The sequence below is a fragment of the Pezoporus wallicus genome, unplaced genomic scaffold (assembly GCF_028554395.1).
Source record: "Pezoporus wallicus isolate ANWC-B61680 ecotype Strahan unplaced genomic scaffold, APGP_CSIRO_Pwel_v1 scaffold_6446, whole genome shotgun sequence".
Taxonomy (NCBI): Eukaryota; Metazoa; Chordata; class Aves; order Psittaciformes; family Psittacidae; genus Pezoporus; species Pezoporus wallicus.
The window spans coordinates 1295444-1316457 of record NW_026636264.1 but is presented as its reverse complement, the minus strand read 5'-3'; the positions used below and the strand labels follow the sequence as shown (position 1 = coordinate 1316457).

Genomic DNA, 21014 nt, shown 5'->3' with positions numbered 1-21014 from the left:
CATGGAATCAGACACATACAAGTTTATAATTTTGGGGCTAGCTTACTGGTCCTGTTAAAAACAACAATACATACTCAATTAGATCTTTTATCAGTAGTATAGTCAAGGAAAACTCTTACAACCTGATGTTATTTGTAATATAATAATTGTTTCTAGGAATCAATACAAATAATACCTATGGACTGCCTCTGTAAGATATTGCAGCTGCACAAGTCAGATTTGGCAGGAAACCAGATTTCTTTAAGATCAGAACATCGGAGTTGTACAACTGTCTCCCTATTAGAATGGTGTGGAAGAAAACCTAAATTTAGTGGCCTGAGATGAGTTAGTTATGTATACCTAAGTTACCAAATTGTCTGAAACAGAGGGGCTGGAACCAGTGCCCCAAGAGTCCTTTGTGGCCATTGCTTCAGACACCCATATTCCAAAGAGTAGATGTTAAACAACTGGATTCTACCAGACCCCCAAGTAGTAGTAAATTATCTGAACAAATGAAATCCCTATCTCAGGCAGCAGATGTCTTCATGACTGAGGCAGAGAAGAGATATTCTGGATTTTGTTTCTCTCTGACCTTGGCAGTTCAGCATACTTTTCTCATCTTAAATGCCATATGTGTAAAATAAGTGATGATAGGAGTAGTACCTTATAACCTATGGGCCTGCAAGGACAAATCCATCAATGCTCCTCTGGCACTTTGATGAATACAGTGATGAGAGCTATAAAAAGTGTACACATGGTGAAAATAATCCATTACCTACCCATGCAGAGGACAAACCCTGAATTCCATTTTTTTTTAAAGGAGTTCAGATTAAAGTGCCCATTTCAAGGCTCAGTTGCCTATTTTGATGATGGTCCATTAATCTTCTAAACTTTGCAGATTTGCAGATCTGTCTAATAATTTATGTCTTGTAAGAGCACAGGATAGCTCTGAACAGGAAAGATTACACATTTCTTTAGTATGAAAGTTAATTTACAATGGTGGACTGTCTTTGCCCAAACAATGTAAACAGCAAAATGGACATTTCAGTTCCCGTCAGTGACACTGGCCTTTTTAAAAAGACCACATTAAACTTGAGGTTAAGAAAATATAACAAGAAAGACCTTACAAGCCATTCCCTCAATATGCTGGAATACATAATTAATACTAAGCTGGAGATGTGAGCCATGTTTCCTGCTCCAGTATGAAAGTGAGGCAGTTTGCACCAGTTCTGTCATAGCTTGTCTTTTGTCTAAGCAATACTAAAATACCTGAGTCAGATCTCTTCCCATATCTCGCTTTTCATGATGTAATTCAGCAAACTTTCTCCTTCTGTTCCAGGAGAAGAATGGCTGCTTTGCTGTCTCCTGTTACCCATACTGACTCAGAGATGCCCCATAGACAACTTGCTCCTCTTCACATCATCTCCTTTGATCTACCCGGTCTACATGGATTAAAGTAGAACTGGTGGCTCCAGCCAATCTAAGAGCTTACTACCACCTAAAGTGAGAGATGCTGGACATGCCTTCTGCTTTTTCTTGCCAGGCTGTGAGTTGAACCAGCTCCCCCGTCTGCACCCAAGCTGTTGCAGAGCAGAAGGTGGAAGTAAGTATCCAAGTGCTGGGAGGCGAGTGGAAACTCCTTCCACAAACAATGGGACTCCTGAAATGGCTCCAGACTTGAAATTTGACTCAGGAGCTGCCCAGGAGGGCTGTGAATTGGAAAGGGCTAAAGGAACATGCACTTGCCCTCAGCTTATTCCACGTGTTGTGTTTCAAAGCTGTAGGGTGCCAGGATGTGTGGATGTGAGGTGAGCAAGATGTGGGTGCCTGTAGCAGGTTTGCAAAAGGCACAAAAAGAAACCCCAAATTCTGTGGCACCATCCCAGGCAGGAAATACTTTAAAGTGTATTCTCTGGAAAAGCAAGAAAATACTTTCTCCAGAAATTAATTAATTGAATTTTTCAGGGAGGGCTGTTGTGTCAAATTCAGAGATCAAAATCAATCATTAGGTGAATGGAGATTTAAATCTGCTTTGCATTCAATCTCTGATTCAGTTTCTATTCCAGCCTTGCCACAAAATTATACAAATGTAATCTCAATGCAAGAATATTGGGATTGCTAAGTGCTTAAAAACTACCATTTGTGTAATAGCAAATATGCCAGCTAACACTTTTTTGATGCAGCAAAATTTTGGCAGGCCAATCTACACTTGAATAGTGGTTCAGTCTCACTGGTAGGATGTACAATGCATAGAGGCTGACGTTTAGTGTTATGCTGAAATCAGTTGGTTTAAAACCTGTTTTCAGCAGTCTCAGCAGCAGCAGGGAACCTCCCTGTCCAGCACTTGCAGCCAAGCCATATGCGGCATATGTTCAGCTGAGCCACTGGTGACACCCCCTGTCAGCATCTGGTAGTTTTCCTAGCAGGGACAAGGTTTACATGAAGGCTTTAACTCTGAAAGCCCTGAAGAGCCACAGACAAATACATTCTAGAATAATTATTTTAACCAGAGTCATGGGTGTACCTTTATAACAAGCCAATTTCAGATGACTGCAGGATCAGCTTTATACTTCAATGTGCCAGGTCAAGAGAAGATACTTAATTTATCAGAAATCCTGCTATCATTCTGCTGACAAAGAGCTCCTGTTCAGTGTTGAGCCCTCAGAGTCACAGATATTGCTGCCTGTGAAACACTGAAATAACAGCCGTCCTGCGCCTTGCACAATATTCTACATCTCGATTTTTCAACAGTTGAGCAAAATCAGAGGGTCATATAATCAGCAGAGTTGGAAAAGACCTTTAAGATCATCAAGTCCAACCTTCACCCCAGGACTGCCAAGACCACCACTAAACCATGTCACTAGGCGCCTCATCTACACGGGTTTTGAACACTTCCAGGAACGGTGATTCCACCACTGCCCTGGGCAGCCTGTTCCATACCTGATCACCCTCTCGGTGAAGAAATTTTTCCTAATACCTGGTCTAAACCTCACCTGTCACAGCTTGAAGCCATTACCTCTTGTTCTATCACTTGTTACTTGGGAGAAGAGACCAGCCACCTCTTCACTCCATCCTCCTTCCAAGTAGCTGTAGAGAGTGATAAGGTCCCCCTGAGCCTTCTCTTCTGCAGACTAAACACCTCCTGGTCCTTCAGGTGCTCCTCTTCACACTTGTGCTCCAGACCCTTCACCAGCTTTGTTGCCCTTCTCTGGACCCACTCCAGCAACTCAGTGTGTCTCTTGTAGTGAGGGGCCCAGAAGAGAGCATAGGATTTGAGGTGCAGCCTCAGCAGTGCCAAATACAGGGGGATGATCACTTCCCTGGTCCTGCTAGACATACTATGTCTGATACAGGCCAAGATACATCATACGAACACTTGGAAATGATGCAAAATTGGCTATTACATTTTTCATTGTGCTGAAGTCTAAGAAAAGGGAGACAAAGGGAGTTCAGGCTCTCTGGAGAAAGAAACCCATCCTAAGGTTTGCAGTAAGACACAGCACCTTCTATTAAATCATTCAATATCCCAGTGGTGCATATTCTCTTTTCTCACCAGTGTTACTTCCATCATTGCTTAGGGCACTAAAGCTACAACATTTACTAGTAGAAAACAACCTGTAATTTTTAACCAAATCTCATTTTACTGGAACCTCTAAGCTTTTGAGAGCTTATTAGTCCAGATTTAACCTGGTATTAAATGAGAGGAGAGTGGAATCCAGGCTTTACAGCAAGTATTAAACAGCTTTGTTAACACATAGCAATGAAAAGCAATTAGCATATGACCAGCCCCAGGCTTATTTCCCCTAAACCAGGAGCTGTTTTCCCAGGGAGGATATTGAGTACTTGTGACTACTTTCTGCTGCAATATTCTTATATGGGATCATGTGGTGCCTTCATCCTATGCTGAAAGTTTCGGAAAATACTTCACTGGTATCAGCAGCCCACTTTTGTTCCCATAAGCTTCTACCTACTTCCCAACTTTCTTTTAATGGGTAAAAAACTCTTAAGTTCTTAGTATTGCTAGCTTAGCTAATTGTGCTTAGAGCTGCACAGAAAACTCTCTAATTTATTAAAGACTCCTAAAAGCTCAGTTTTGTTTGGGTTTTCTGCTTATTGGCCAGAAAAGCACAGCAGCCTACTTGACAGTCAGCAAGTTGCTTAATCCTGAGTCTATTTACATACCAATTTCATACCCTGATTTCAGTTAGAGCATATCGCCAGAGCCGTGATCTTGCAGACAATTCAAGTATGTGGTCCTCTACTAGTGCATACTTAAAATAACACCAGTCTCAAGAGATAATCCACACATAATTATGTGCACAACTGATAGTTCAGTTGTGGGAGTGAAGGCAAAGGCCAACAGTGTCATTGCTTATTTTGAAAACTACTGTTACTAACACACAGGTGTATTTGAATTAAAGAGAGATTCCTCCATCAGTCTCTAGAGCAGAACTGTGCCTTGGTCTTTGCCCAACCTGAAGTGTAAATCTGAAAGCAAAACTCAGGTTTAGTTTTTAGTTCCTAATTACCACCGTTTGTAGGTGATACCAGGATCAAAATCAAAGAACAACTCCCTGCCTGCCTAGCATGGCAGGGTGCTGAACAGGGAAGGTAGGGGCTGCCTTTTTGGAAGCAATTTTCCTTGCTTGTGGATGGAATTAACCCCCATTACTTTTTCCTTGCAAACAATGGAAGATTATGCTCTTCGTCTGCATACAAACCAGTGAGAATAACTTTTTAGAAACAGTATGTTACAACACTTTTTCTGTGCCAAAAGCATCTGAATTTACAATGCAGACTACCACCACAGTCTTCTCCCAAACCAAGTTTCAGAGAAAGAGTAGTAATTAATACTGTAGTATGCACAGGCTACACCACATCTTGGTCTTATTAAGATACATTTGGCCATTAAATATTTCTCCTGGTTTTCAAAAATGTAAGCCCAAGGGGGTTCCAGAAATCTAGGATAATGCCGGGGAATCTGCTCCCCAATGCCACTGCCAGTGGGATCCCCTTGAAGTAGCAGTACACAAAGCACCCCACTGTCCAGAGCATAAGCTCAGCGGTAAATCCTACCCAAATGGCTTTGCTACATGAACCAAACAAATTATCTGCAACTCTAAAAACCAGACACACTTCAACAGAGGGGCAAAGCACACTGCCGCCATCACACAAAAGATTAGTATGGTATTGCACTTAACTGAAACAACTAATAAAGCCATAATTGTAAAATGTAATTAACTACCATCTTATATACCTACATGTTTATGTCTTCCAGCAGCCATTAACTACAAGATCTGTTGCTCTGGATAAGATTTAATCTAAACGTATGAAAATTCATTGCACAAAATATTGCCAGTTACAGTACAAACCTGGTTCCAGAAAACCTGCTTGGCTTTTGAAAGAGGCTGTTGTTGCTCAGATTCAGGGCTCAGTCCTGCGAGGTGCTGAGTGCCCTGTAAGCCCTTTAACACTGATGGGAGGAGAAGGGACTCGGCATGATCCAGAAGCAGTCAGTATCTTGCGGGATTGAGTCTTAAGTTAATATGTAACAAACGGCTGCACAGTGGTGTGTGAAATCAGCAAGTTAAACATACACTTAGAATAACTGTAACAGAGAAGCAAGCATGTTTACAGGAGTGCTTTATTAAAATCTTTGTGCTGAATAGTCTCATATGCAGCATTCCTATATATTTACCATACAAAAGAAAAGGTTTGGATTGTCTGGTGAAAGTAAAATTAAGCAGTCCAGGAAGAAATAAAACAACATAAAGTGGTGATCAAAGACTTCAAGATAAATATTGTGCAAACTGTGAGTTGGTTATTATCAGCTGGAATCTACCCCAAGCAAGCTGCACCTGGACAAAAAGGGTGATCCAGAATGGCACATGCTAAATGCACATCCACAAAAACGAAAACAACAACAAACCTTAAAACCCTACCAGCCAGCTCTAGTATTTGCAGGTGTCAGCAGCAGAACTAAATGTCAAAATCATACCTGGCCATACCTGGTCATTTACTGTAACAGATGAAAGAGGAAGAAGTCAAAGGTATAATTATGTCTGAGAGCTGCAAAGTGCCACAGGAAAGTAATTGGGTGAGCAGAAGGCACTACAGTTGGGGAGCTGAGTTACCCCAGTGGCAGAACACAGTGCAGAAAACCAGGCAGATGCCTGCCAGAAAGATGGGACCTGACTTCCCTTGATTTTGCTACATGGTGTACAGGGGGAGAAACTCTTCCAACTGGAGACCCACATTTATACCGAGAGCTTGGCATCACATACAGAAATGTAGAATGCCCCTGGCTTTGTGCTCTCCAGTCAAAAGGACCTGTGCAGCTCCCTCCTATATATCCCTAGACAGAAGACAAAGTAATATATAACAGAAGATCTGCTAGAATGTGATTTGAACTTCTCTTTTCCTCCCCAGAAGAAATAGCAACTTCCAATTACATTTTTTTTCTGAATCAGAGTAGCAAGATGTGGAGAATAACTGCAGTTGTGAATGCAAGAGAACACTAGTTCAAAGAGAAATTAATTTCTGTCTTACATTTTTTGGAGTTATTCTGAGAATAATCCCAAGGAGAATTTTTAATGGCAATATTACATTCATTTCTTAAAAGTAGAAATGCCAACCAATTTCCTTAATAATAGATTTGCATAGCCAAGATAATTTTCAAAACCTAATTAATCATTTATAAGGAAGTACAAGGCTTCATATGTCTCATGCAATAATTTGAAATTCAGATATTATTGAATTCCCAATTATTAATTACATTCATTTTAGCTGAAAGCTCTGCTGAAATCTCAGTACCAAGAAAATTAACTATATGAGAGTATAAAGAGAGAATCACAACTCCACAATGTTTGACTTACTCTCAAAGCCTTCAGTGAAAAGGAAGAAACAAGATCCTCACAGCCATAATCTTCCCATGCAAGGCTGGGCTTTTAACATTTTGAGCCTTCTGAGCCAGATACAAAGTCCAGTAAAGCTAAGGGGACTTTCCTCTGCTTCTATAAATCTTTAAGTAAAGATTATCTTAAAGGCTAAATTCAAGTCATTTTCTTAGTCTCAAGTCACTCACCACAATTGCTCGCCTAGGATGCTGCCATGTGAATGTTGAATTTGATCATGGTCCTGGGAGGGAGGAAGTGAAGAAATACCCCATCCTGCTTGGTGCTTTTAAATTTTAGGAGAAACTGAAAATTAAATAATACTACTTGGCATGAGACAATGTCCAGACACTTCACAAGTGCAAAGAGAAGGATCAGGATTCAGATCACAAAGGAAAAATAACAACAAAGACACAAATGTGATAAATGCCTTTTCTCATGGTTTCTGGTATTCCTGCCCATGAAACTGTGCTTAGGCTTAGGATATCAGATGCTGCTGTAGAAGACAGACCTAAGTTTGGAGAGCTATATGACTCTTAGCTTCCTAGCAAGACTAATGGCAAAGTCCAGTCCAGTTTTGGCAACTCAGTAACTGAAATATCTTGATGAGGTTCCTGCTTGGAAGACAATAGGCCATTATACTTGTATCTATCTGAATTGTAGCTGCAATCTCAGAATCTCTGAGTACTTTACAAACTGGAGTAAGTTAAACTTTTCCTCTGTATGAAGCCTGTTACAATATTTTCAAATTTTTTTCAGACTTTTCCTTACATTCTGACCATTTCAGATTTTGATCTGATGAGCTGAAATGCTGGCATCCAAGATGTGAAGTAGTCAAAATATAAAAGCAGTGTTCAGATTTTGCTGAAAAATGTTCTGGAGAACAATCTCCAGAACTAGGAACAATCAGCAGAGCAAACTTGTATAAAAAAAAAATCATTCAATGCAAATCTTAAGAGTTGATTAGGGCAGAAGCAGCCAAAACAGCAAGAGAAACCTACAGAAGGCCAGAATAAACTGCAGAATAACCTGCTTCAAAATAAGCAGGAAATCAGAACAATCCAGGCCTAATGACCTCATTTGTAGAAGTGGAATACTGCACAGCACCACCTCCGTTCTATGCTGTTTTATCCAGGTTTTTACTATAAAGTATGAAAGTGTATTTTTCCAAATTCAGTGAGATTTAGGGGTTTATGTGACACTACCTACACAAGTCAAAGCAGAAATAGGGCAAATACATCTCATTGGAAAATAACTTCCTTGTCCCAAAATAATTTTTACTGTCTGAAATTGTGACAAAGAGGTTTTAAATCACTACTGAGACAAATATAAATATATGGCTTACTGAGATTTAAGCGAAAAACTGAACAAATGTCCAATTGGGTAGAGTCTAGCAAAATTGTGTGTTAGATTTGACTATCTATTCACAGAATAGAAGGTTGTGTTGAGGTTGTAAGGTACCTCTGCAGATCATCTAGTTCAGGAAGCTGTGTTCTGCCTCCTTCCTATGGACTGGGCTGAGGCTGATGAGCCTGTACTTCTCCAGATCCTTCTTGTTCCCCTTCTTGAAGACAGGAGCGACTACTCTCTTCCAGTCCTCAGAAACCTCCCCATGTTACTACAGCTTTTGAAAGATCATCATGACTTGTCTTACAGTGACATCAGCCAGCTCCCTCAGCCCTCATAGGTGCATCCTATCAAGTTCCATGGACTTGTACATTCAGATTCATTTAAATCTTCCCTGAGCTGATCCTTACTGAAGAAAAGTCTTCCTTTCTCCATGTGTTCCCACTCAGAGCTTGGGATTCCTGAAGGTTGGTATTACCAAAGACCAAACTGAAGAAAGCACTCCTCAGCCTTCTCCATAGCCTTTGCCTTCAGGTTGCTTGCCACATTCAGCAGCAGGCCCACATTTTCTCCTTACTTTTACAGCTGATACAACTGTTGAAGCTTTCTTTGTTGTCCTTTAGGTCCCTCACTGGTTTCAATTCCCTGTGGGTTTTGCTTTTTCTAACCCCATTTGTGCCTGCTTGGACAGTGTCTCTGCATTCCTCCCAGGTCACCTGCCCCTGCTTCTACCTCTTGGTAATGGGTTGACCCTGGCTGGCTGCTGGATGCCCATTCAGCCACTCTCTCACCACCTCTCCTTAAAAGGACAGAAGGAGAAAACAAGATAGAAAAGCTCATAGGTCAAGATAAAAACAGGGACATCATTTACCAATTCCTTTCATGAGCAAAACAGACTCCACTTGGGGAAAATTAATTCAATTTGGTCCAATTAAAATAGGTTTGGATAGTGAGAAACAAAGACAAATTAAAACAACATCTTTCTGCCATCCATCCCCTTTTCCCAGGTTCAGCTTCATTCCTTTATTCCACACTTTTCTGCCAGACCCTACCCCAATAATGCAGGTGAATGGGGGACTGTGGTTAGTTCTGCTCAGTCCATTGTAGCTGGTCTCTTCTGCTTCTTCCTCATCATGCTTTTCCCCTGCTCCAGCATGGGTCTTTACCATGGGCTGCAGTCCTTTGAGAAGTGCTCTAGCATGGGTCACCTCCATGGGCTTCATTTCTCCAGGATCAACATGCTCCTGCATGGTTCCTACATGGGCTGCAGTTCCTCTTAGTAGAATCTGCTCCTGTGTGGGCTCTCAAAGGACTGCAGCTACTTCAGGAAATACCCACTTGCTCCAGACTAGTCCTTTCCACATGGTAGTGTGGATACCTGCTCCGGTGCCAAAACCCTGCAATGTAAACTGAATACAGTCTTGTGTGCTTCCATTTGATGTTTGAGCTCATCAGGAGCAACTTGTTCATGCATTCAGGCCTCCTGCCATCTTTGCTTGATTTTCTGCTTGTAGAACTGGACCAATCTTGAGCTTGGAGAAAGAGGTGATTCTTGAAAGTTGATCAGCTCTCTTCTCTCCAAGATGTTCTCCCATGGGATTCTTCCAAGAAGATTCCTGAAGAGGTCAAAGTCTGCTCTCTTGAAGAGAGTCTGCTCTTCTGAAGGCTGTGATCCTGCTATTCTTCCTCTGAGGATCTTGTACTCTGCCACTATTGGTCACCGCAGCCAAAGCCTCTCCCAGCCTTCACATCCTCAACCAGATCTTTTCTGGAAGCATAAGGAGGTTCAGCAGAGTGTCATTCCTCATTGGCTTCTCAGTCACCAGTGTTAGCAAGTTATCCTCTGTGCACTCTGGAAACTTCCTCAATTGCTTGTGCCCTGCTGTGCTGTCCCTCTGGCAGATACAGAAATGGTTCAAGTCCCCTTTGACAACCAGGATTTCAATCCTGTGATGGTTTAGCATCTGGTAAAATCCATGGTAGCTGCAGAATTTCTGCCCTTGATTACTACTAGTTGGAAATCTGTTACATTTCCAGAGGACCATTGTCTCTCTGGAAACTACTATTGCTTTTTACAGCCACTAGCAGCAGTCTCGACTAATACAAAGAAGGCTTAAGAGGGCTTGGACAATAAACACACTGCTAAGAGTAATATGTCTACACTGGTAACCTGAGTTTAAGCATGCTAATAAAACAAAGCATGTTTCCCATGCTGTCTATGTTCTGTAAATAAAAGATGAGGCTTTCAAGGATGCTCAGACTACTTTTAATTAGCTCAAAATTCATTTGAAAATACAGAAAAATAGAATATTTGGCATGAAATGCCACCATTTCATGCCAAAACTTTTACTATAGTCAGAACACAGAAAAAAAAAAACAAAGAAAGAAACTGAAAAGAAAAAGAAAAAAGTAAGCACATCTGCATGCTGCTGTATCAGTTACATTAAGGCTTGTCAGCCTTAACAACTTCACACAATACAAAGCAGGCCCTGTAAGAAGGGCAATCCTCCCTGCAAATATTTAGGTTAGCAACTGCAAAGTAATCCAGGCACAGCACCATTCATAAGACCAATTCATCACCAGGTCATACAAGGCAATTAGCTCTGGACATGCGATGCAGAGGCAAGCAGATTAACAGCCACCACCTGAAAAGATGTTTTCAGTGATCCTGGTTTATTTTTAACAGCCTTTGAGAAGATTAGTTCCTCAGCCCAAGAGCTGAGTACCTCACTGCTGCTAAGGTAAACCAATGTACTGAGTCCTCAGCACAGGAGCATTCTCTGTTGGGAGTAGTACTGATTTGATACTGCTATTGTCAGTACACAAAAACACCACTGTCCTTTGCCCCAAAAGTCTGACTTCTTTGTAACAAGATGAAAAGGCTCCTAAAATTTTTTTCTCTCCCTCTTTTTCTCATGCTGTCACACAGAAAACATGCAACAGATTACATCCATAAAAGCAAAACCTGCTTATGTGTATTCTTCAACAATAAGACCCTGTTTCATAAGGAAGACAGTAAAACTTTCATCAAGGACATTATCTCTTCAGTACTATCAGTGGTAAGGGAGTTTCTAACACTGATGTTAAAGTGCAGCTGATAAAATACAAGAAATGTATCTATTTTAAAAGTTACCAGGTGAGATGTCAATATTTAAATTATAACCAGATACACTGGAGATGAACAGTGCAAAATCCAGGGCAAGATTTTGAGCCAGATCTCTGAATCTCATTTTCAAGAGAAAGTTGTTAGGTAGGACCTACTTCCTTTAGATTGAGCTGAAAAGCCATCTAAGCAATTCTCGTCTTCAAGTGGCTTTAGGAGGAACAAGGAACAAGACAAATACATAAAATTTTCTCCTCTATTTTACTTTCCCTTCTTCTGGCAAACTAAAGTTTAGTCTTCTTAGAGGCTGCATGCAGTATACACTATTTTGTAGTTCTGTTAGGGCACTTTTCCATGAATTTTCCTGGTTTCTTTCTATTTTCACTAATTCTTTTGTTTCCAAATCATACATCCTTGTATTTCACTGTATTCCCATTATTAATCTGTACCTTGGCTGAAGTGTATTCCCTTTGGTTTGATTTTAATCTCCTGCCCAGGTAATGCTGTGTCTGGATTTGAAAACCCAGTCTTGCCAGAGGGTGCTGAGAGCTGCGTGCCTCCAGCCTCGCAGACATAGGTGATGAAAGAGGTGAAGTAACAAACAGGAAGGATGGGTTTCCAGGAGAGAATGAGAAAGGGGAGGGAATTTGGCAGGAAGATGGATAGGCAGGTATGCAAATCAGGTTTCTGGACTATTGCCCAAGTATTTTAATGATGGTCATAGCTGTTTCTTGTACCACTAGGAGGGGATTCTTGTTTTTTTAACAATCCCAATGACTGTAATACATAATAAATAATGCATGCTGTTCTTGATCTAGCTTTTCCACATGCTTCTCATGTTTTATGTTGTCATTCAGATTTTAAATAACATATTTAACTCATTCAACTTTTTTGCAAGCTAGAAATTCAGAGCCTTGTTGATGAATGCCACCAGTTTCTCAAAATCCATAATTCCTCTCTCAGCAGCCAGTGCACCAGGAAGTATCATGTTCCATGTTAACCTTTTCTCTAGTGTGTTACACAAGTGTATAACTGTGAGGAATTTAGCCAACTTGGCTATTTTCTTCCTGGATAGCTAAGCTGTTCCATCAGAAACATAAAAATGTTTCAATGACACAGACACAAATCAGCAAGCATACCAAAGAGCCATGGAGCCCTTAGTTCATTGTTGGGAGGTTACTTTTAATTACAAGGTCCTGATTAACACACTGGAACAAGGCAACAGCTTACTTCAAACAGTTCCAAATCACTGTACTTAAAAATGCTGACTTTTGTCATAGGCAAGGACAAGTGACAAAGAAGAAAAGAAAATTGTTTCAGCTCTGAGTGAATTTGAAGTCCTATGACAGAACTTTGCAGGAACCCAGTAATCAAGAATAGCCAACTTTTCATTAATTTTATAGTATCATAAGCAGCCAAACTCTTCCCAGTAGTCATCCACTTCCCAAACTGCTGGTATCATTCAGAAACTTAATTTTAAACAAGGTTTCTCTACAAGATTTGTCTTTAAAACTTTTGCATTTATTTTATTTTTCTGGTTGGTGCAACCTAATATATCATCATCACTATCATTGTCATAATTATTATTGTTTTTAGTATTATCATCATCATCATCATTATCATTATTAGGGCTATTTAGTCTGTTAACTGGCTGAACCATTATACTCATGTGGTTTGCCCAGAGACAGTGTTATCTGCTTCTTAGAAAAAGCATTCTGGTTGCAATTCAGTCTCTGCAACAGTATTAATTCAGGGACAGATTCTGGCTTCATTTGAAGTTCTTAGCTTCAGTTCTTCCATATGCAAGTAGAACATGATATTACCATAATTAAGAGCTAGACAAAAATACAAGAGAATAAGGAAGTACACTCCTCATCATAGAAATGCTAAGTGTAGTAAAAATGAATTCAGGAGCTTTAGTAAAGAAGTTTCCTTCATTAGAAATAAGGAAACATACGACAAAATATTTGGCTTAACCTCAGCAGCTGCTGCAGTGTACCTGTCCTGCCTCAGGTAGGTAGCTGGGTGAGCTGTTGAACATCTGAACTTTGAATATTACAACAGACTTTTATTTTCTACTGGCCCAAGTGCATAAAAGCCTCCTTTATTTTCTCATCCTAGGAAATGGAGGACCTATGAAAGAGAAGAACTTCTGAATATGTAAGCAGTGCTAGGAAGTTTAATCCAGTTCCGTAAAATACAAGTGAAATAGAAACCACAGGGATGATAAATTTATGAAAATCTCTACTCCATAATTTAATCAGGAAAACAAATGAAGAAAGCTGACCAAGATAAAGAATTAATTACTTACTTACTAAATCTAGCAGGATGCATCTGGTGCCTAGTAGGCAAATCAAGGTCATTTTAGCTGAAGCTCAATGCCCTACTCCAATAAGATGGTTTGAGTGAATGAAAGAAATGAGTTGAATTTATGAGACAGCTGGTTCTTGCACACGAAATTAACTCTTACTTGATGCTACCTGTGAATACAGCAGTGGGAAAGCTGGTCTCCAAAAAGCAGCGGTTGTTGCCAGCAACATATGTAAGGGCAGCCCTGTGTAGAAGCAAAGGTTCTACACTAGGTTAAGTGTAATTAAAGTGGTCTTGATTTGTTTAACATAATTAATGAAATCTAGCATGTTTTCACGGAGGATAAAGCATTTGCACAACAGAAAGAAATATGAAAAAAATACAGAAATGTGAAATATGACATTCTGATTGTCTATGAAAAATCCTGTATGAGAACAAGGATGAGTCTTGCCTTGAAGGCAGTGGCTGAAGTCCCACAGGCTCCATTACAACTGCAGGTCGCACACTTCCCAGCTGACTCTCAGATATGCAGCAAAGATATGACACAGAGACAGACATCTCAGACACAAGTGATACTGTCTGAGTGTTAATTTCTCTCATCTCCTCCTGCTCAGAATGAAGAGGCTGTACGTATTAAAAGGGACTGAATTTGCACTTATCCTGGTTGGATCCAGGATAAATGAGCCACTGGCACTGTAGATACCAGGCTTTTCCTGGAGTTTTTTTGTGCTGCGTGCCCCTTGCCTCTCCTTCTGAAACTCAGACTCAATTAATTCAGCAAATTTTACTATAAAATCTATACAGATGTTAGAAACAGAGCCATTAGAATATAGATGTTCAAGAGACTGTGCATAAGAGCCAACCTCTTGCAAGGTCAGTGACACAATATACCAAATATCTGCCCAGCACGTGAGTGGATTTGTGCGTTTTCACTGTTCAATTCACTGCCTACTTCCCAAATACAAATTTCTGGGCATACTTCTGAGTGGGATAGTCTCCAGTTCTCTGGTGACTTCCTTAATGCTGTGCAAAAAAATGGTTCGCCGTTTAATGATACTTTGACAGGGATGTGTCTCCAGGTGAAAGAAAAAAAAACTTTAATCACTTTTTTATTAGTAACTCTTTGCATTCTGGGTCTACTTTAACTAATGACCTAATAATTATTTCATCGTAAATAATAATTATTTCTCTGTAAATTATAGAGAGCATTAAACACACTGTCGCAGGGCATTGATAAAACAGTTTTGAGAACTTGAAAATGTGGCAATACCTTCCAGGAAAGGTTAAAAGCTCAGCTGTTCCCTGTCATATCACTTGTGTTTTTTGGACAGTTTCCATTTGCAGCCCATCCATTTAGCTCTCAATAGTCATGTCTTTTCCCTTCCTGGGATTTCATTGTCTTCTACAACTATTCATTTGTCTTGCCAAACTTGGCCTTCACACATCCCACTCTGATAGAAAGTTGTCTCTTGCTGCCATCTTCATAATGGCACATCGTGGTGTGCACAGAAAACAAAGCATTCTCTGGATTCCCACTTACTGTACCTAGAATCATAGAATAGTTTGGGTTGGAAAGGACTTTAAGATCATCTAGTTCCAAACCCCTGCCATGGGCAGGGACACCTCACTCTAAACCATGCCACCCAAGGCTCTGTCCAACCTGGCCTTGACCACCACCAGGGATGGAGCATTCACAACTTCCCTGGGCAACCCATTCCAGTGCCTCACCACCCTTACAGTAAAGAACTTCCTCCTTATATCCAATCTAAACTTCCCCTGTTTAAGTTAAGTTTTAACCCGTTACCCCTTGTCCTATCATTACAGTCAATGGAAATAACTTTTCATTGCCTTCAAATGTAAGACTGCTACACCCAATGACTAATCAAACCAAACTTTTCAGTACAGTTGTGTCTCCATATGTGGTCACACCACTTAGATCAAAAACATTCTCATAAAATATACTCAAAATTTATTGCAGTTCAAACTCAAAGATTGCTGTGGAATCTGTGGTGAGATCAATGCTGAGAAACTTTACTGGTTCAGAGATCAAGTGTCCTGGATGGAAATACAAGACAAAGCTGAATTTTCAGAATTTTTTGGTGTTTTACATTAGCAAAAATTATGACATTCTCCTTCCAGTTTCATACCAAGGAGACAAAGGGAAAGAGACAGGGGAATGTTAAATGATATAATCTCTCAGACATATAATTCTTTCTAATGATGTAGGTGTTTTCCTTGTTAATTTGGCACAACGTGCCAGCAATATAATTATATACAGATTTAGGAGACTTTGTTCAGCAGACTGGCTGGTAAAACTGCATTTCAGTATTGCTTGGAGCTAGATTAAAATTGTGGTAACTCTTTCTATCAATCACAATAACACATATTATTATCTGTAAACATGGCTTCATGTAATGAAAATTTTTGGGAGGAAAAGTAAGCCATGATTTGTGTTCCTAGTGAACCACCGTTGTATTTGATTGATATGAATTGGGGTTCAGTCCTGTAAACTATTTTTCTTCTCTTTAAAATAATGCAATTAGCGTGAGTGGAACAACTCCTCCAGGACCACATACCTACATACAGTGTTAATACCTTGAGAACACCAGTAAACCCAAAGTTTCAAAAAAGGCCAAATAATACAAAGGACTGTCTCTCTCTCAGACCTCAGTATTAACCAAAAGACATTTCATGTGCAAGGATGTTTAATGAGTGTTTCAAATACTGTGTGACTGAAGAATAGAAAATGTGATGCTTCTATTTAAAAAAGAGGAAGAGGGTTGCCAGAGAAATTAACTGACTCTTAAGTCTGATTCTGAACTCGGTAAGATTTTACAGTCAAATCTGAAGGCGAGATTGGCTGAGAGAAATATGGGGAGCTTTGCCTCAAGTGAAGAAGAATCTTGTACCATAAAGAAGTACATGATGGGAGACAGGAGCAATACCTTGTGCACAGTGACAAGAGGAAGGTTATGCAATTTCAGGGATCAGTCAGGGATCCAGGAAGAGGAAAATGTGATGTGACAGTCTTTATGAATGTAATAGGAAGGGAAGAAAAGATTCTGCTGTTTCAGCCTCTGCCTTGTTCAGCACAGAGCCACTCAACTGCGCACTCCTAGTGCCAGAGTTCTATAGTAACGCCTCTCCTACACTTACAGGCTTAACATGTAGGATTTATTAAAACTCTGCCTTTGGGAAATTCTTACAAGCAAGACTTACAACCAATACACCATAACACCCTTCACATTCTCATTACCTCCCTAGTACATCTACATGGTGATCATCATTAAAATCATATATGCATATTTGCTCTTGCGTGTGTATAATTATCCATCACAGCATTCTTGAGACTATTACGGTGTAAAACCTAAACATGCATGACATAAGCCAGGTTCACTCAGTGACTCCAAGCTTATATCAGTATTTTGCAATTCATCAGTATTATAGGTGAGAACTGTTTCAATTATCTTCAGGGGGAAAAAAAAAATCTATATTGTCTTAATAAGTGGTGCCAGTTACTAAAGCTCTACAGAGTCATAAACCTGTCACTTCTAGGAATACGATATCTGAATCAGCAGATTCAAATTGCGGTGATTTTTCCTTTTGCTTCACTTTATTAATTGGTCGGCTTTGCCAGGTATTTTGCTTAAATCTAAATCAGACCAAGAAGACAGAAAATAACATTTCAATAGTTCAAACTGTGCAGTTTGGGCTACTAGTTTTACAGGGTGGAGGTTCACATTGTCTTAGCTAAGCTTTGACTATATTGGCCTAGATGTCTCTCTATGAGGAGATTACCTGTCTGCTGCCCCAACAGTGCAAAGTACACACTGATTTCCTTAAAGATAGGGTTGCTTTTGCAAGTTGCAAAAAAAGTCTTGAGCCTGTGCCTGCTAAATCGATTCATTACACAACTGCATTCAAAAGCTCTCCATGCTCTGCGGAGCATATGAAGGTAAGTGCTGCTCTCCTACACTGCCACAGGAGCTCACCCACAGCTGTAATTCTCATCTAGTTGGTAAGCTTGTTAAAACCTCTAATTAAAAACCTCTATGGCCTTATTCAAGCCCATCTCACAGCCCTTGACCTTTCCTTCCCCTCAGCTGGGACACATGTGGATGTGGCAGTCTTCCGTATCACAGCAGTCATCTCCTAGAGACTTCATCTTGCCACAAATACTTATGTCTTTGATGCTTATTTTTGATTCAAATAAATAGACTACAATGACACTATTTCATGAAATAAAAAACTTCCAGATCACCTATCTGCTGATCCACAATTGCATCACTGGTGTTTTAAAAAAGTAGAAATTCCAAGATTGGAATTAACTGAACAGAGAAAAGATAAAAATAAAAAAAGATTAAAAAAAAAAAAATCCTCATTTTTTTACAATAACAATCTTAAAATAGTCACAAATGGTTCTAATAATCATAAATCATTTCTTCTTATTCTATTCCCTCTAAGTATTCATGCCACTCATTAAGTGGCACCAGCTTTTCATCTGAATAACTGACAGTTTTATCACAGCTCCTTCATAACTCTTGGAAATTAATTCTGCTTATGTCCTTCTAGGGTTCTGGAAATGGAATATGCAGAGAGTGACATCGAGGACTGGCAAATCACACTGTTCTTTGTGTGTTGGAATCTAAAAGACATATCTAGATGACAAAAATGCACAAAAACCTGGGACTGCTAACAGATACAGTAAACAGGCACCGTTCTTTTCAAACCTCATAGGACAACATGTTAGCATTCTTGTAAGAGGAGAAACAAAATGATGTGATTAAATATGAGATTCTCCAACAAGGTTTGTGGCCCCTCAGAGAACAGATGACACTTAACGACATTAGCAGGAGTGATACTGCAAATTGGAAGAAAGGCAAGAAGTACAAATTAGTCATGCACCACTTCAGCATGTTTCATTGGTCTTAATTCATTTGAGATTTGCTCGCTGATTGTACTAATCCACCAAAAGACAGAGGGTTTGGAAAGGATTTACGGAGTCTACAAGGAAATCTTCATTTCCAGCTCTTCCTGAGAAGTGCATCTCACTCCTGAAGTGCACTTCAGGATTTATGGCCACTAATTTGCTTAATCTATACTAGTAAGTAAAAACTAACTTGATTTTAAGTTCCCTTATTAGCCTTACCTGTTCAAATAGTACATTCTTCCATCCAGAAATGTAGTCTGATTGGAAAAGTAGGAATTAGATAATTTGCAAGAATTTCTAGATGACAGGTGACTGAGCCCACCAAAGGCTGCAATGAGCCAACAAGACCCTCAGGCATGTTGCTGCCATGCATGTGGACATCATGCACATGGGATGCAGTATGGACACAAAGCAAGTCCCAGGTTTTAGGGAGTGTAGTCCATCATGTGCATGAGACAAAATCCCTGTCTGTGGGCAGAATCACATGGCTCTCCTACAGTTTCCCTGGATTCCTATATCACCAATCAAAAATTAGGTGAAGTGTCCACACCACACAGTGCAACCATGGTTTTATGTCTATGACAGCATTCTCCTGGAGAAACATAGAATCTCCTGATTCTACAGTTCTGTGATCTTTCCAGTTAGGTCTGTATGTCTCCATCACTGATCTGGGTCTGGGTTCTAACACTGGTCTGGAGGTCAGTATCCCAGACTGCCACGTTTAGTTACATGTGCTGCACAGACATGCTCCTGCTCCTGTGAGATGGCAGTGTGGTGCTTAGTAATTACAGTCAATGAATTAAAATGCAGTTGTTTCTCCATCTAAAAATCAGTACCTTCATCTTTTCATCTTTTTTAAGGCTGGATCCAGGAAGACCTCTCTAAAATTCTAATCATGGCTACACATGAACTACTCTCATCTGTGATCTAAAAGTTGTCTCAATTTACTGTCAGATACCCTATCCTGGGGCGTGTCTGTCTCCTTTATGCCTGACATCAGAAGGGTCTTGTCTAAACACCAAAAGAGACGCGTGTAACTTGACTCTCCATGGGATGAAGGCAAGGGCTTTCTATCTGTGGCTTTCTGATAAGTGAAGATCATGTTAGTCCCATTTCAAAAAATGGGACTTTTATTGATAATACTTTGCTTCTTTCAATTAGAGAGAGAATTTTGGCTCTTGGGTCAGGTTTGGGGTCTATCCATGGGGTTTTACAGAACTGATCCTGAGTAATTTCAAAACCGTTCCCAGATGCAGCAGGGGTTTTGGGGTTTGAGGACCTTGAGATTAATTTGTGTACTCAATTCACTTCTGCTTAACCCCAGATTCACAAACTGTCACACCCCTGTTCAGAGTAGGAGGCCTTGTGCAGGAACTGCAAATCCCTGTTGAATAGTGACATGGTCCCTCTAATCCCTCAAGAAAATTTAAAACAATTTGCAACTGAAAGTGACCATTCCTGCATTGTTTGTAACCACATTTGGTTAAACAGAAAACCAGTCTTCACCCAGGAATGACATCAGTGGCAGCAATTCTTAATAAACAACTCCATTTGATTCCTCTGCTTCTAGGCTCTCTCAGGGTAAAACTAGCACAAACAGGGAGCAGAAATGCTGGTCCAAACTGACCAGTCTCTTAGGAAACCACTTGTGAGTACAGTGCAAAAGTGTTGCTGGAAAGAGACATATGGGGATCAAAGCACATGGAGCTCAGATAACGCTTCCCATTTGACCACTCTGTAGAAAAACAGTTTGCAGCACACAGGTATAAAAGAGCTTTGGATTCAGTCAAGCCCATATACCTGATATGGTGTCCTGAAGTGTGTCATTGCAACACCCCTCTCGTGGTGGGGGACAGTCTTACTGCAGAAGGGGAAGAATCTGATTGTGAAGGTGCATATCCAAGATTGACTCAGCCCCAAAGTGAATCCAATAGTGAAGATACTGCCTAGATAAATACCTAAGTAAGGTTTACCTTAGGCAAATTTGAGACTCATTTGAGGCAGAATCAAAGAGCCTGATCCTGGAGCTCCTATCTGTGAAATTAGCTGCAAAAAGGCAGAATGGAAGCCCACCAAGATGAGTGGGAGTTCAGTGGGCTTTGGATTCTATCCCATATGAGCTAAAGGCAGCAGAAGTGAGATTCAAAGCAGACCACTGGCCTTTGCCTGTATAGGAAAGTTAGGCAGAATCATTCTATTACTGATACAGTTGTAACACGAAGCACTACTTGAATGTCTTTACTGAAATGCAGGTTTCCATGTGATGAATTAGAGACCTAAACACAAACACTCAGCTGGGGAAGGAAATGGCAGGAAGGGCTAATGACCCTGGCACATAGCTTAAAGCATGAGAGGGGCCCACAGGCTCTCACCCATTGCCTCCAGTCCTCTTCCAAATCCCTACTGGAGTTAAAGAGGTATAAGTTACTGCCATAGTTTTACCAATAGTTTT

At 40.3% G+C, this 21014-nt stretch overlaps 1 protein-coding gene across 4 annotated transcripts in view; it reads right to left on the bottom strand.

Moving 5' to 3' along the window:
- The window catches only part of SPATA13 (spermatogenesis associated 13), a 148983-nt gene that overhangs the window by 51106 nt on the left and 76863 nt on the right, over window positions 1–21014 (bottom strand). Inside the window, exon 1 of one of the 4 annotated variants that reach the window (XM_057399611.1) lies at window positions 5352–5490. The exons of the other annotated variants lie outside the window; for them this stretch is intronic. The gene's annotated coding sequence lies outside the window, so the exon portion shown is untranslated. Of the gene's footprint in view, window positions 1–5351; window positions 5491–21014 lie in introns of those variants that run through there. 4 annotated transcript variants of the gene reach the window in all.